Raw genomic sequence first — 12,170 nt, forward strand, 5'->3', positions numbered from 1 at the left:
GCTGATGACGGCGAGGAGCTACGTCATGGCAAACACGCATGTAGTGGCAGGTGAGCACGTTGGAGCAAGGTGGACGACGAGGGACGCGTCGGGAGGCAGGGGATTAAGAGGAGGGGAAAGGATCTCGGTGAGAGGGGCGAGGTGAGTGGAGGCGGAGATCGAGGAGGCGGGGAGGCAAGTGGGGAGGGGAGAGGGGAGCCCGAGGCGTCGGGGTCTTATCCCCTCGACGCCGGCGAGCTGGTGCGGAGGGGCGCGCTCGGCCATGCCCCCGGTCAGTTGAACAGGTGAGGAAGAGAGCGACCGGGGGAGGTGGGCCGCCTAGGATGGGCCGGATGGTCCGGATGGCCCACGGCCCAGGGAGGCAGGGGCTTCCTCTTCTTCTTTTTCTCCTTGCTTTTCCTTTTTTTCTGTTTCTTTTTAAAACTTTTCTATTTTAGCTATTTTAGGCCACTTAGGCAATTTGCAAAAATGTTGGTTCACCACCAATGTTACCAGAAGAATATGTTCCACATGATGAACATTTTAGTTTTCATGTCTGAGCATTTTTGAATTTCACACATAAATTCAAATTGAATTCAACTGGAATTTGAAATGGAATATTGATCAAAGTGACCAAGCACTGTTATAGCAAAAAGATTAGCTTGATCTCAGGGATTACTATAGCATCATTACACTGGGGTGTTACAACTCCCACCGGGAACTGTTCATCCAAACCCCCTCAACAACGCTCACTATTCATCAAGGGAAGGAGGCAGCAATGTTTGATCGGCTTCAGTTAGCAGCAGTAGCGAAGGAATCACCCGGGTCCAGTTAACAGCAAGGGATCGATCGATCGCTCGGGTTCAGTAATGTGTAGCCTACAGTGCAATCACTCGGGTTTAGTTAGAGCCCAACGTCTCGCTCGGGTTCAGTTAAAGCCCAACGCCTCGCACACACGCGCGTATGTATGAGAGAAATGCGCATTGCTCGGCCCCTGACCACCCACCATAACCGAGAACTCCCTGATATTTTCCTCGCCCTCGCTTCTACCATGGTTTTTTCTGTCATGGACGGCCCAAAGAATGTCATGCAGCTGCGTGTCTGGGTTTCTGTCATGATTTTTTTGTCATAGAAGTAGGACCCCACCACATCTATGATGATACCGAGTTTTGTCACAATTATTGTCATAGAAGTGTCATAAGCATGACAGAAAAAAAATCATTTGGCCCAAAATGTCACGGATGTGTCTCTTTTTGTAGTGATGCATTTGTATGAGTAGTTTATCTTGTGGGAGAAAAGGATGAATGCAGGAAGGCCTTATGTGAAAATGTGGAGAGGGGTGTGGGTATCTTTTTGCAAAATTGCCATAGTTTCCTTCCTATCCGTCAGATATAAATCGGACAGACTCTTATAAAAAACAGAGTTGGTGATGATGGTGTGCCTGCCATCCTGCAATATAGGCCATCCGATTTATATCTGATGGATAGGAAGGAAACTAAGGCAATTTCGCAAAAAGGTACCCATACACCTCTCCACAATTGCAAATAAGGCCTTCCCTCGTTCATCCTTTTATCTCACAAGATAAACTAGTCATACAAATGCATCTTGATGTTACGTGCAGCGCACGAGCATCTTGCTAGTAAGAGTAGAAATATGAACATTTACAATAGCAAATATATATGATGTGAAAGTATATTCAATAATGAATCTAATGGTATTGATTTGTTATTGTATATGTTATTATTTCTGTCTATGAACTTTGTCAAAGTTTAGAAAGTTTGACTTTGAGCAAAGCTAAAATGCAGAGTAAATAAAAACAGAGGGAGTATGCAAGGACTAGTATACTCTAGTTACTACTGCCGGAACATGGTAAATTGGACCCCTAAATGCGGGCACAGACCGGGCACACCTCAATTATTCTTTCAAACAGTCGGACACCAGCATTTAGCACACCATCCGGCTACTTAATCAAGTGTTACACTTTGCTACTTGAAAAGGAAAAGGGTGGTACCATACCCAAAACCACCACACTTGGGGCTAGGGTAACAACTTGGTACTGTATCAAATTTGAACCAGGGCACAAAAACCACCTGTTCTGCGCCTAATGTGCAACGCGGAGCATTGACGCTCGAATATGGCCGGGAAAACAGGGAAACCAACATGTGGGGCACACCTGTCGGTACGACATGGCGCAAACCAGTCCAATGGAGGAGCTGGCCCATGAACTCCTCACCACCGGCAACCGTTCATTTGGGTCGTGGGGCCAACAACGTGGCGCAGCTCCAGCACCGCCTCTGGACAGGGCGACCGCAGTGAGCGACACACTCATCGTCGCTGGACATGGTCGGTTTCAATGTGCCGAGGGTGGAGTTAGCGCTGTGGCATGACCAGTAGATCAACACCCGGCTCGTTGAGGATGCACAGGGCGCCGAAGTGCGTGCGCGCCGCGACGCGTCCGCGGTGTGGTGTAGCGTGGCCAACTGCATCCCCAGGACCTGAGACCATGCCGGGTCGTCTTGCTTTTTCAATGACATGTGGGGTCGCATGTGAGCAAAGGGCATCTCCAACGTTGCCACAACCGCAACTGACTACCCCGGCACACCAAAAACCCTCGTCCCTCGCGTCGTCGCGCGGTGCGTCCCCAACCGGCGCCAGCTGCCTGCATTCATGTCATCCGTCCGTATGCCATTGTTAAGAGGCTCGGTGCCCGAGGAACAAACTCCGGCGACTTAATGATGCGCCCGGATGCTTTGGCCTCACCGGATGCACTACTTAAAGTGGCAATGCCCAACTAACCTCCACACCATAGCGCATCGTCCTGCTACCTGGCACCACATCCGCCATGACCGCGAGCGCGAACACTCTGCGGGAGAGCTTTGTCTTCAGGGATGAAGCTCAAGGTCACCGCCCTCTCTCAAGTCGCTGCTCGCGACGCAATAGCGGCATAGCCGAACGCAGATGTGACCACCCAAGCGGTGGCCACGATGGCGCCCGACGATGGGAGCACCGTCAGCCACACGTCCTACTTGCCGCCATCCAACGTCCGGCACCGCCGAGGTCAGGGACTCCTCCGTGGATGAGTAGGGCATGGGAGGCGGTAGGGCATGGTGTGCCAACTGGCCGGTCTGTCTCCTGTGTTCTACTCTTCCTTGCCGGAGACCGCACCTTCGTCTTGAACCCCGCCCCCGTACATGGAGATCGCAGATGGAGGACGTCGTTTGCTACCATAGAATAGTTTAGGGTCGGGTATCTTTTGTTTTTCTTTCCTATAAAAGTTCGAAATGTAATGAAAATCCGCCGTGTTTGCATTAATCTCGGCCGGTGCATATGAACTTTCATAATAATATAGTATATTGTAGGAGTACTAGCAAGATGACCGTGGGTTGCACGGAACATCAAGATCTTGTGGGAGAAAAGGATGAATGAGGGAAGGCCTTATCTGCAAATGTGGAGAGGAGTGCGGGTAAATTGTCATAGTTTCCTTCCTATCCGTTAGATATAGATCGGACGACCTATATTGCAGGATGCAGACACACCATCATCACCAACTCTGCTTTTTATTGAACCGATACAAAGCTAACATGCAAAGTAAATAAACACATAGGGTCTACATACACAATTTATCTTAGGCACTCCAATAGTACGTCCACTACACATTCACACATTTCACATCTTTCTACATCTACGGGAACCTACGAAAGGGTTAACGTAAATTGCCTCTCTCTCTCCTCCCTGATTTTCATGGTGGTGGACCCCTCCCTCCCCCCAATCTACAATCAACATCTCACATGTTTCACATTACGTTAATTACGTAACTACGATTGTGTAGGTGTAACATTACTCGTCCAAAAAAACCCAACTAAGCCAACCTCCCAGCATATCGCGCGGGAAAAGACCCGGCCGTGCCGTTTTAGTCGGGATTGCCAGATTACTAGTAGTAGTATCAGTGGATCGTGCGAAGCACCAAGTTTTTTTGAGGGGTGAAGCACCTAGTTTAAAAGGAAAAAAGGTGGTACACTCACAGCACTCCTGTCGCGGTCGCAATGCACCCCCACACACGTTCGGTCCAGCACATGGCTCACGCAAACGGAACGCGGTTCGGCTTGCCTCTTCACTGACACGTGGGACTCCACTTGGAGAAACCGACCATCTGCGAAACTCGCCCCGCCCACCGCGTGAAATCCCCCCCCCCCCAAAAAAATTACCCCCAAATCCCAAATTCAACTGCCCTTTGGCAAACTAGCCAATAATATTCCCCAAACCCCTCCCCCAACCCCCTCCACTCCATTCGCTCCGCCAAAGCCGCCCTCCTCATCGCGCTGATACATCGGCACCGTAGTTCATTGAGGGGACGCACGGCGATCCTCTCGCTCCCACAGTACGCTCTTGTAGACTGCCATCCTCGAGCCACGCCACCACAGCTGGCGACGTTCTTGTGGAGGCGCACGGCGGTCAGCGCCGCCACCGCTGGCAACGTTCGTGTGGAGATGCACGGTGGTCAGCTTCTCCCACGGTACGCGCATTCTAGACTGAGGCCCCGTGCATGTCGGTGTAGCACTGAATATTAGCTGATAGACGCTGTTAATCTCACTGTTTGCCGAAGTAGTTTACATTTAATATGCTCTGCTTAAGAAGCTTCCTTGCCCTGTTCTGCACTCAATCTGCTTAGTTGAGATGGCATGCCAAGCCCGATTAGTTGCTAAAATATCCTGCCATATATTTATTCTGACGTAGATTGCCATGGTCTAGTAGCCAATCTGTTAAGTGAAATAACTCTACACCGTTTTATACTCGATCTTTGTTGCTGCGATGACCTTCGATAGTTTGGTGGTTGTGTGCTCAGCCTCATTGACTGCTGAAACAACCTGCCATAATTTAGCACTCAAATATGTTTGCTGAATTAGCTTTAAATATATTTCGTTACTTAGATCTGCTCGTCCAAATATCTTTCCATAGCTTTAGACATCGACCTAGGTATTTTTCTGGACTTCATAAAGAGCATATATGTTTTTCCTGTAATATCTAGTAGAAGAACTAATTTGTATGTCTAACAGATGGACAGGACTTGGATAACTTCTTCTCGAAGATTCTCCGCTGCATATGTCGAGGGGGTTGAAAACTTCATGAACTTTATCAGAGCTGAGTATGGTGGTCCGAAATCAGATGTGCTCTGCCCATGTAGTAGTTGTATGAATTCAGTTACAAGAACCCAATCAACTGTGCGAAATCATCTACACTTGTATGGGATGTTGGTTACATATACTAGGTGGGTTCATCATGGTGAAGCTGTGAACGTCAATTTTACTGACTACGTGGAAGCAACATATCACCATCTTGAACTACCTGATACTCAGGTGGAAGAGGAGGAGGTGGTGGTGGTGGAGCCAGTGAGTTTGACCAACATTGAAACAATGCTACGAAATGCTCGTGCATTTCGTGAACTTTCACCTGCAGAAGAAAAACGGTGGGCCTGCATGTTGGAACAATGCAACGTGGCTGTCAGACCAAGAAATAAGTTGTCAGTATTCTCAGCTATGGTCACCTTTCTTTAGGTGAAGACATCTGAGCGGATGACCAACAAATAATTTGATGCGATGTTGGTTCCTTTCCGCAAAGCTTTCCCAGATGCGTCTAAGCTGCCACACACCTACAGTAAAATGAAGAATTTCCTTCGTGCAGTTGGAATTGGATATGATATGATCCATGTTTGTAAGAATAATTGTGTTCTGTTCCGCAAGGATTATGCCAACTTCAGTGAATGCCCGAAATGCAAATCATCAAGATGGAAAGATGGCGATGCTGTGAAGAGGATTCCTCATAATGTTCTGAGACATTTTCCAATTACACCAGATTATAGAGGTTGTTTCATGATGCTGAAACAAGAGAGGATGTACTATGGCATTCTAGGAACCAGGAGTACAGAGTCAGAATGTAATGAGCCATCCATCACATGGCAGTGAGTGGAAAAGCTTCAATCAGAAACACAAAAAGTTTGCTGCTGACCTGAGAAACATTAGACTTGGCTTAGCATCAGATGGATTTAACCCATTTGGCCACCAGAGCACCACATATAGCATGTGGACAGTGCTTGTTATCCCTTACAAATGCCTCCAAATGTCTGCACCAAAGAATCAAACTACATGATGGCCTTGCTCATCCCAGGTCCAAAAAGTCATGGAAATATTTTGATTTATTCATGGAGCCTCTTGTGGAGGAACTTCAACAGCTATGGAGGGGTGTTCTCACTCGAGACCTATATAGCAGCCCGCCAGCTGATTTCTTTCTGCATGATGTTATAATTTGGTGCATCCATGATTATCTGGCTTTGGGCACTATGTCAGGGCAAACGACACATGGTTACAATGCATGTGTTCGCTGTGACAGGAATCCACTGTCATACACAATACTTAGCAAGATCTGTTACATTGGACACCACTGTTTCCTTGCCAAGGACAAGCCGCGTCCTACAAAATACCAAAGACATGTGTTCAATGCAAAGCATGAAAACTGCGATGCGCCAAAGAGGCTCACCACCGATGAGTTGCAAGTGGAATTAGAGAAGGTCAGGCATATTACACCAGGAAACCATCCTGGTAATGGTAGCGGGAAAAGGAAGTGTGGCAGGGCAGAAGAGAGATTATTGTTTACCCGCAGGTCCACTTTGTGGGACTTGGAGTATTGGGAAGATTTGGATCTATGGCATAATCTTGATGTGATGCACATCGAGAAAAATATATGTGACAACATTATCGGCACACTTTTTAGTATTGAAGGCAAGACGAAAGATACCTTAAAATCTAGGATATATTTGACACACCTGGGTATCAGAAAGGATTTGCAGGTGGAAGATGAAGGTAAACCACGGGATATGGCACCAGCTGTGTACGTCTTGGACAAGGTAAAAAGAAAAGAATTCTGTGAGGTCCTGTCACATGTGAGATTCCCACATGGATTCGCTTCCAACCCTGAAAGGAGAGTCAGTGCAGATGGAAACAAGGTACAAACTCATGACTGCCACATCCTACTTCAAAGGGTTTTACCTGTTATCCTTAGAGGATTGGGCCTCCCTAACTTATACAGAGCAATTGTAAAGTTGGGACAATTCTTCAGGGAACTCTGCAGTAGAAATACCAAGGTAGATGCTTTGGAGTGTCTTAGAGACAAGATACCAACTATCCTATGCAACCTTGAGAAGATATATCCTCCAGCCTTCTTTGATGTGATGGTGCATTTGGATGTTCATCTACCTGATGAGGCACTACTTAAAGGTCCAGTACAGTATGGCTAGATGTACCCTATTGAAAGGCGGCTAGGAACTTTCAAGGGCTATGTTAGGAACAGAGCTAGACCCGATGGTTCCATTGCAGAGGCCTACATTGCTATAGAAGCATTAACATTCTGCTCAAAATACATTGAAACAAGTGATCAGCTTAGCAAAGAGGTGGGTGAAGACAATCTCGGGCTCAATGTTTTTGATTATTCTGTTCGAGTTACAGGGAAGAGTCGACAAGAGGACAAACCTAAAGATTTGGACAAAATGGTTTGGTATGTGTTGAATAAATGTCCTGAGATACTACCTTATATCAAGTAAGTGCTAAGTACTGCAGCTTATACATCATAATATACTAAACTTGCAGCACATTCTTATATATTTAGATGTTTGACGTGATCATTATGTTGTGCAGCATCTACAAAAAGGAGTTACTGCCGCAAAATCCAAGAAACATTGAGAAACTGGTTATGGCAGGATTTGCAAAATGGTTCAAGAGCCATGTAAGCTTTTGAATTGCACTGTCGGCTTTTTTAATATGTTGAGTACATAAGATGATCAACTTATCTATATTTTAACCATAGGTTAAGCAGATGCGGGAGGATGGGCAGGCATTTGATGATGCCCTTTACGCACTAGCAATGGGTCCTCATACTCGGGTAAGATATTATGAATCTTGCGTTGTTGGAGATGTGCGCTACAACACCCTTGCACGCGTCGAAGGCAGGAAGACACAAAACAGTGCCATCATGAGCACGGATACGTACGACAGAGAGACAACTGAAATGTATGCTAACATAATAGACATTTTTCAGTTGCAGTATATCTCCAATTTCGAGGATCATCAGTGTGTGGTTCTGTTGTGCTGTCGTTGGTATAACCTGTTTTCTAGGATTGCAAAACCCAGAGCTGATGATTATTTCAAATCCATCAATGTCAAGGTGGCGTACCATACCAACGAGCCATTTATTTTGGCAAATCAATAAACACAGATATTTTTCTTGGAAGACACATTTGCACGTAGCGATGACTGGATAGTATTGCAAAGGTTTGAGCAGAGGAATTCGTTTAATGAAGTTGCACAACAAGATGATGCTTACACAGGTCCTGATGTACAACATTCCACAGATGTTCCTAATATCTTTGAGAACCATCACGTCAATGACGCTAGCGAAAAGATTGCCTGTCGTGTTGTGGACATACAAGAGTTGATCAAGAAGAAGCCAACGTTTGAGGACATTGAGGATGAAGAAGAAGATAACACTCTAGGGAATTATGATTCAGACTGATACACATGGTGAAGATGTTGACGCTGCTACTGCGGATGATGATTAGATTTCTTTTGTCGTATTTGCCTGTCAGAAGACATTTTTATCTACTATGTGAAATTCTGTTTGCTATGACAACTGAAACCTGATGAACGTGTTATTTAGTATTTTGTTGTGAGAACATCACTGTTATGTATGTTCATTTGTGTTTGGTGATTGTATGACGACTAAAACATGTTGACATTGTTGTTTAGTTGTACTCATATTTGACTATGAAACTTGAATTTGATGACATAGTTTGTTGTTGGACTGCAATTTGCTTGACGTCTTAAAATGGGAACAAAGCTGACCCGATAGGGCCTCTGCTAATGTATTTATTTATTACCAAAAGGGCTTATGCTATTTATTTATTTATAAGCAAAAGGAGATACCCCCCGATTTCTATTAATAGAAATCATTAGATGTTCACAACACTATGCCCAGCCTGCTACACAGGTTTCATTTATTACTAGTTTAAGCAAAGTGCCCATGTCATAGCCATTGAATACATCACGAGTGCTACATACACTGCAAATAAAGAGATAATCATCCTATAGAGCACATCGATTTTGCCCATTATCTTCACAAGCTCTTTCATCTCCTCATTGCTTTCAAGGCCGTTCGGTAGCTGTTGCTTGGCCATGATCAGAGGAACTGCATCTTTAACCTTCTGCTCTGCATCTTCCTCTTCTGCCGTTCCTTCAGTTACTTGTCCAACACCCCAACCTGCTGGTATTGGGATTCCTTGGCTAACCAAATAATCAGTGTAGTTGCGTTCCCCCACATCAGCAACTTCCCAGAAATACAAATCACATGAATCTTCCCTTTTCTGCATGAATCAAATTGGAAGATCATCAACCAAACTATTACAAAAATCAGCAACTGAAAGCACCAGAACAACACTTAAACATATTATTACCCCATGATTGGGCATTTGTAGAAGACTCGGCCAGGGTTGAGGATTGTGGTTGAGACGCGACGGATGACTCTGCGTGATTTGCAGCAGTGGCACCACACCAACGGCAGCGGGTTACGATGAGCAACCGGCTACGATGCGTGTGTTGGCGGGGGTGTGGTGAGACCCATAGGCGATGGTACGGGTGGAGACTTGGCGCACATCTGGGTGTTGCCTGCTGAAGAGCAGGTGGACGAGCAGCCAACGGACATGGTTGCTACGGCCAGAGCTTATGATGCTTAGCAGAGTAAGTAGAGAACAGGAGAAGCGAATGTTGGATATGTTAGTTTCATTACTTGCATAGTAGCATAGCACCATATATAGTCATAGTCTAGGTTTGTATTCGAACCAGCTAGAGGAGCATGTCTCTCTTTTTTCTAAAACTCAGCAACGTCTCTTTACTGGTACACTAGCTTGTTCTGTACGCCTTCTCAAGTCTTTGATTTTCTTTCTTTTTTTCGAGGAAGGAAGGAGGACAAAATTGAGAGTTCCTGGGACTCGAACCCAAGACCTCTCGGCTGAAAACCAAGGGTGCTAGTCATTTATGTGGCGAACGTTCCCTGGGAGGAGGACGGCAGACGAACGCATTTTCCTCGCAGTTTTAGTTGCGACGAAAGATCGAACAGTCGCAGTTTCGGGATTGTTATCAGGTGAATGAGCCCAATTTTTCTTTTCTTCATATATATAAAAAAGTATGCTACTTGGTGTCAGCTTAGTCAACAAACGATTGTGCAAACCTTGACCGTTGGATTGACATTCAACGCCTGTCATGTTTCTTCAGTCACTTCTTCCTCCAGCCGCCAAAGCCAAACCAGCGCTAGTGGGACCGCCTGCTCCCGCCTCCCACGGCTGGCTGTGCTGCCGCGCACGCATCGTGGCCACATCGCACCCTAAAACTCTGTGCATCTTCCCCGACTCCTGTTCATTCCTGTCCGAGGCCTCACCATTGTCCTTCGCCTTGGTTCGCTCGCCGCGGCGCCGCCCTCCGGTGTTGTCAACATGGTCAACAACCCAGAGGAATAAGGAGATGACTGTACATGGTGAGGATGACAGTAGGGACCCAGCAACGTGCGCGGTAATTTTGTTTTTTGGTACGGAGAAGTGTATCAACTGGGTTTTTCGGGAGCTCTGGCCCATCTAGCACATGACCAACCTAGTTTGTTTTTTTCCCTTCTGAAAATGGCTAGCCCAGCTTTTTGCAGAATAACCAACGTAGGCCTACTTGCTTTTTTACGCCGTGCTGGGCTGGAAATCTTTCAAGACGAGGAGGGATGCATTTTGCCGAGAAAATGGGCTATAAGTAATATTAAATGGGCAGTAAAATGAAAAAATACATCAAATAGGCAATTAGTTCCAAAATACTTTTTCTTTCTCATTTTGATATTTTAAATTTCATTGTTTTTGTGCGGGTAAAATATCATTGGATTTAAATTAAGGCATGTTTAATTTTTAAACTAATTTGAATCTGGCTAGAAAATTCGGGTTGTATGCTGTTTAGGACAGATTTGGAGGCTGACTTGTGGGTCTACTAGGTTGACGTGTACAAAAGGCTTTGTCAACTTAGTCCACAAACGATTCTAGCAGCAGTGACCATTGGATGTTAATCCAATGGCCGTGTTGCTTCTTCAATATCTGATCTTCTTGCTCCAGCCGCCCAAACCAGCGTCGGTGGGACTGCCTGCTCCCTCCTCCTGCGGCTGCCTGTGCTACCGCACAGGCTGCACCACCCCACCCTACTCCATTGATGGCCAGGCCATTCCTCTACTCACCCACACCTCCTGTTATTTTCCGGCGATGGCAGCCGGACCAGTAAACCCTCGTACTCCCCACCGCGTGGGCAACCACTGCCAAGTCTTCCCGGCTCCATGTCGTTCCCTTCCTAGGCCTTGCCGTCATCCACCGCCCTGGTGCTCTCGGCGCGCCGTGGTCAACGTGGTCAATGAACGACATCCATCGGACGTGGACTATACGTGGAGAGGCTGACAGCTGGGTCCACGGCCGCACACAAGGAAATGCCTCCTTATTACACGCAAAATAATGATTCCTCCACCTGACATCTGGGACCCACCGGAAGGGCCTCTGTATTTCGTGAAAAACATTCCCCCACTGACATGTCGGACCCACCAGCTATATCTTCGCATGTAAGGAAGTGCCTCCTTATTACGCAAAAAAAATGAATACCCCCTGCTAGCTGGGACCCGACATAGTGGAAGGCTGACATATGGGCCTACTAAGTTGACGGGGATGGAGGGCTTTGTCAACTTAGTCAATATGAACGATTCTAGCTCCAGTGACCGTACGATGTCGATCCAACGGCTGTAGTGCTTCTTCAACGTCTGGTCTTCTTGTTCCAGCCACCCAAAGCAGCGCCGGTCGTGCCACCTTCTCCTGCCTCCCGTGGTCGGCTGTGCTGCCGCAGAGGCCTCATCGCCCCCTACTACTCCCATTGCCGGCCAGGCCCTGCGGCGACAGCAGCCTCACACCGTAGCCGAAGCAGTGAACCCTCGTAGTCCTCTCCGCGTGGGCATCCACTGCCACGTCTTCCCCGGCTCCGCATCGTCCGCTTCGTGGCCTCGCCGTCGTCCATGGCCTTGGTGCTCTCAGCGCGGCGTGGTCAATGTGGTCAATGAACGACTTCCATCAGAAGAGTACTGTACGT

The sequence above is a fragment of the Triticum aestivum genome, chromosome 3A, assembly GCF_018294505.1.
Source record: "Triticum aestivum cultivar Chinese Spring chromosome 3A, IWGSC CS RefSeq v2.1, whole genome shotgun sequence".
Classification (NCBI taxonomy): Eukaryota; Viridiplantae; Streptophyta; class Magnoliopsida; order Poales; family Poaceae; genus Triticum; species Triticum aestivum.